The following is a 6,000-nucleotide window of genomic DNA, read 5'->3' on the forward strand; positions in this document are numbered from 1 at the left end:
AAAAATGTAAATAATTATACAAATTCCAATACAAACATGTAGCAACATATATGTATCAGATGCTTTCCCTCTTCAATATGTACAATGTACTCTAACCTTACAGTGTGTATACATTACTAAATGCCATATTCCTTTGCATCCTAAACAGAAAATCCATGTATAAAATGTGTACATAGCAGCGATGGCGCTGAAACCGACCAATTGATCGAATAACCCCTTATTTATTATTAAAGCTCCACAGACATAATCACTTTTATTCCAGTTCTCTAGGTTAGAATCAGAACCCTATCGATTTACACGTCTTGAACTCCTATCCATTGCTTACTACATTGCGTTCCCTTGTGTTACCCATGTGCTTTATTGACAGTCTTTGTAGAAGCTGGGAAATGTTTCGTATCCTCGGCTGCACAAGAGGGAAATGATTGGAAGACGTTTTCCCTTGTTCATCTTTGATAGAACCGCTCGTCCTGACATAGCAGGAGGGACGTTGTGTCAGTATCATAGTCCTCATGGGACAGCCGGGGAAAGTTGCCTGAGGACCTATTTCTCGCTGTTTGTGCTGTTCAAACTTTAGCAACTTTTCAGTGTGATTATCGGGGGTTATTCAGACCTGATCGCACAGCTGCTAATTTGTAGAGCCCAGCGATGAGGCCCATCCACAGTGAAATCCAGCCCTGCAATTACCAGCAAATCCATTCATAACTCACTCACAATGTAATGATTCCCCAGTGTGTGCAGTCTGTGTGCTCAGGACTTATTCAGCGGCTGTGATAGAATCAGGCTGATCGGGGGCGGAGCTGACGTCACATGACTTCCCCTCAACAGACCTGGTCACGCCTGCATATTACCTGACACTCCCAGATAACAGCCGCTCACCATGTAATGATTCCCCAGTGTGTGCAGTGTGTGTGTAGCCCAGGACTTACTCAGCGGCTGTGATAGAATCAGGCTGATCGGGGGCGGAGCTGACGTCACATGACTTCCCCTCAACAGACCTGGTCACGCCTACGTATTACCTGACACTCCCAGATAACAGCCGCTCACCATGTAATGATTCCCCAGTGTGCGCAGTGTGTGTGTGTAGCCCAGGACTTACTCAGCAGCTGTGATAGAATCAGGCTGATCGGGGGCGGAGCTGATGTCACATGACTTCCCCTCACACACCTGGCCATGCCTGCGTATTCCCTGACACTCCCAGATAACAGCCGCTCACCATGTAATGATTCCCCAGTGTGTGCAGTGTGTGTGTAGCCCAGGACTTACTCAGCGGCTGTGATAAAATCAGGCTGATTGGGGGCGGAGCTGATGTCACATGACTTCCCCTCACACACCTGGGCACGCCTGCATATTACCTGACACTCCCAGATAACAACCGCTCACCATATAATGATTCCCCATTGTGTGTGTAGCCCAGGACTTACTCAGCGGCTGTGATAGAATCAGGCTTAACGGGGGCGAAACTGACATCACATGACTTCCCCTCATACACCTGGCCACGCCTGTGTATTACCTGACACTCCCAGATAACAGCCGCTCACCATGTAATGATTCCCCAGTGTGTGCAGTGTGTGTGTAGCCCAGGACTTACTCAGCGGCTGTGATAGAATCAGGCTGATCGGGGGCGGAGCTGACATCACATGACTTCCCCTCACACACCTGGCCACGCCTACGTATTACCTGACACTCCCAGATAACAGCCGCTCACCATGTAATGATTCCCTAGTGTGCGCAGTGTGTGTGTGTAGCCCAGGACTTACTCAGCGGCTGTGATAGAATCAGGCTGATCGGGGGCGGAGCTGATGTCACATGACTTCCCCTCACACACCTGGCCATGCCTGCGTATTCCCTGACACTCCCAGATAACAGCCGCTCACCATGTAATGATTCCCCAGTGTGTGCAGTGTGTGTGTAGCCCAGGACTTACTCAGCGGCTGTGATAAAATCAGGCTGATTGGGGGCGGAGCTGATGTCACATGACTTCCCCTCACACACCTGGGCACGCCTGCATATTACCTGACACTCCCAGATAACAACCGCTCACCATGTAATGATTCCCCATTGTGTGTGTAGCCCAGGACTTACTCAGCGGCTGTAATAGAATCAGGCTTAACGGGGGCGAAACTGACATCACATGACTTCCCCTCATACACCTGGCCACGCCTGTGTATTACCTGACACTCCCAGATAACAGCCACTCACCATGTAATGATTCCCCAGTGTGTGCAGTGTGTGTGTAGCCCAGGACTTACTCAGCGGCTGTGATAAAATCAGGCTGATTGGGGGCGGAGCTGATGTCACATGACTTCCCCTCACACACCTGGGCATGCCTGCATATTACCTGACACTCCCAGATAACAACCGCTCACCATGTAATGATTCCCCATTGTGTGTGTAGCCCAGGACTTACTCAGCGGCTGTGATAGAATCAGGCTTAACGGGGGCGGAGCTGACATCACATGACTTCCCCTCATACACCTGGCCACGCCTGTGTATTACCTGACACTCCCAGATAACAGCCGCTCACCATGTAATGATTCCCCAGTGTGTGCAGTGTGTGTGTAGCCCAGGACTTACTCAGCAGCTGTGATAGAATCAGGCTGATCATGGGCGGAGCTGACCTCACATGACTTACCCTGTAACACCTGGCCACGCCTGCGTATTACCTGACACTCCCAGATAACAGCCACTCACCATGTAATGATACCCCAGTGTGTGCAGTCTGTGTGTAGCCCAGGACTTACTCTGCGGCTGTGATAGAATCAGGCTGATCGGGGGCGGAGCTGACATCACATGACTTCCCCTCATACACCTGGCCACGCCTGCATTATCCCTGACACTCCCAGATAACAGCCGCTCCCCATGTAATGATTCCCCAGTGTGTGCAGTCTGTGCGTAGCCCAGGACTTACTCAGCGGCTGTGATAGAATCAGGCTGATCGGGGCGGAGCTGACATCACATGACTTCTCCTCACACACCTGGCCACACCTGCATTATCCCTGACACTCCCAGATAACAGCGCTCACCATGTAATGATTCCCCAGTGTGTGCGTAGCCCAGGACTTACTCAGCGGCTGTGATAGAATCAGGCTGATCGGGGGCGGAGCTGACATCACATGACTTCCCCTCACACACCTGGCCACACCAGCATTATCCCTGACACTCCCAGATAACAGCGCTCACCATGTAATGATTCCCCAGTGTGTGCAGTGAGTGCGTAGCCCAGGACTTACTTAGCAGCTGTGATAGAATCAGGCTGATCGGGGGCGGAGCTGACATCACATGACTTCCTCTATAACACCTGGCCACACCTGCATTTTCTCTGACACTCCCAGATAACAGCCGCTCCCCATGTAATGATTCCCCAGTGTGTGCAGTCTGTGCGTAGCCCAGGACTTACTCAGCGGCTGTGATAGAATCAGGCTTATCGGGGGCGGAGCTGACATCACATGACTTCCCCTCACACACCTGGCCACACCAGCATTATCCCTGACACTCCCAGATAACAGCCGCTCACCATGTAATGATTCCCCAGTGTGTGCGTAGCCCAGGACTTATTCAGCGGCTGTGATAGAATCAGGCTGATCGGGGGTGGAGGTGATGTCACATGACTTCCCCTCACACACCTGGCCACGCCTGCGTATTACCTGACACTCCCAAATAACAGCCGCTCACCATGTAATTATTCCCCAGTGTGTGCAGTCTGTGTGTAGCCCAGGACTTACTCAGCGGCTGCGATAGAATCAGGCTGATCGGGGGTGGAGCTGATGTCACATGACCTCCTCTATAACAGCTGGACATGCCTGCATTATCCCTGACACGCCCAGATAACAGCCGCTCACTATGTAATGATTCCCCAGTGTGTGCAGTCTGTGCGTAGCCCAGGATTTACAAGGCGACTGCGATTGAATCAGGCTGATCGGCGGCGGAGCTGATGTCACATGACTTCCCCTATAACACCTGACCACACCTTCGTATTACCTGACACTCCCAGATAACAGCCGCTCACCATGTAATGATTCCCCAGTGTGTGCAGTCTGTGTGTAGCCCAGGACTTACTCAGCGGCTGTGACAGAATCAGGCTGATCGAGGGCGGTGCTGACATCACAAGACTTCCCCTCGTACACCTGGCCACACCTGCGTATTCCCTGACACTCTCAGATAACAGCCGCTCACCATGTAATGATTCCCCAGTGTGTGCAGTCTGTGTGTAGCCCAGGACTTACTCAGCGGCTGTGACAGAATCAGGCTGATCGAGGGCGGTGCTGATGTCACATGACTTCCTCTCATACACCTGGCCACACCTGCATTATCCCTGACACTCCCAGATAACAGCCGCTCACCATGTAATGATTCCCCAGTGTGTGCAGTGTGTGCGTAGCTCAGGACTTACTCAGCAGCTGTGATAGAATCAGGCTGATCGGGGGCGGAGCTGATGTCACATGACTTCCCCTCACAAACCTGGCCACGCCTGCATTATCCCAGACACTCCCAGATAAAAGCCACTCACCATGTAATGATTCCCCAGTGTGTGTAGTCTGTGCATAGCCCAGGACTTACTCAGCAGCTGTGATAGAATCAGGCTGATCGGGGGCGGAGCTGATGTCAGACGCCCTCCCGGATATCGCACCTGGGCACACATGTGTTGTCCTTGACACTCCCAGAAAACGTTTGGGATGTCAGATTTTATCATAGGACAGCCTCGCGCATGCACGCTACAATCCATACGCATGAACAGTCAATCGATAATCCCCGAACTGCGATTTCGCAGCCATCCAGTCAGGTCTGAATATCCCCATTGTCTGTTTTTTTTTTTCATGTACAAATTCCTGCATATTAGGTGGTTGTATATGAGGTACACCTTTGTGTTGAGAGATTCCCGGACAGTGGATGGCCCCTCGACACACCCACAGCCCACCCATTGACCCACCACTAGCCCTGCCGCTTGACCCAACCTTTGCTTCATTTCAATTTTTGATTTTGCACACCGTAATGCCACTTACATTTTATGTCACACACTGTAATGGCCATTACACATCATGCCACACACCTTGATTCCCATTACACATCATGCCACACACCTTGATTCCCATTACACATTATGCCACACACCATGATGCCCATTGCACATTATACCACACACCATGATGCCCAATACATGTTATGCCAGGACTCTACAACTTTTTTTACAATACGGACAATACAGTCAGTACGCACCAAAAAATGTTCCCCCAGTATTGCCCATTACACATCACACACCCATTACATATTATATCACATGCCATAATGTCCATTACACGTTATGCCCGGGCTCTACAATTTTTTTTTCTAAATTGGGACATCTGGGACAATGCATGCCAAAGATGCGTGCCGAAAACTTACACTTTAATGGCTATTACACGGCACACACCCATTTCATAGAATACCACATGCCATAATGCCCTTTACACATGATGCCACACACAGTAATTCCCAATACACATTATACCAAACACCATAATGCCCATTACATACAGTATACCACACACTGTAATGGCTATTATATATTATGCCATATAAGTGCCGCTTACCTACATGTTAATTGATAGGGTTTTCTTGCTTGATGACAGGGCCTTCATGCTTGATGCCAATGCCTGTTGCCAAGGGGGAGTGCAAATGCCTGTTGCCAAGAAGGAGAGCAAATACCTGTTGATAGAAGGGAGTGTAATCAATGCTCGTTGCCAAGGGGGAATTTAATAAATGGAGGTTGCGAAGGTTGAGTGAGTTTAATGAAAGCTCGTTGCCAAGGGATAGTTTAATTAATGCTCATTGCCCAGGGGGAGTTTAATTAATGCTCATTGCCAAGAGGGAGTTTTATTAATGCTAGTTGCCAAGGGGGGCTGCGTGCGGCGGCAGGCAGCCAGGCAACTGCAGCCCAAGCTGCCGGGACACTGGAGAGATAGCCGCCGACCTGGCTGCTCACTGGGTATTTGAAATCTTGCGCCAGCCCGTGGTCTGACAGCC

This window comes from Crinia signifera, chromosome 7 (assembly GCF_055691185.1).
Source record: "Crinia signifera chromosome 7, ASM5569118v1, whole genome shotgun sequence".
In the NCBI taxonomy this organism is placed as follows: domain Eukaryota; kingdom Metazoa; phylum Chordata; class Amphibia; order Anura; family Myobatrachidae; genus Crinia; species Crinia signifera.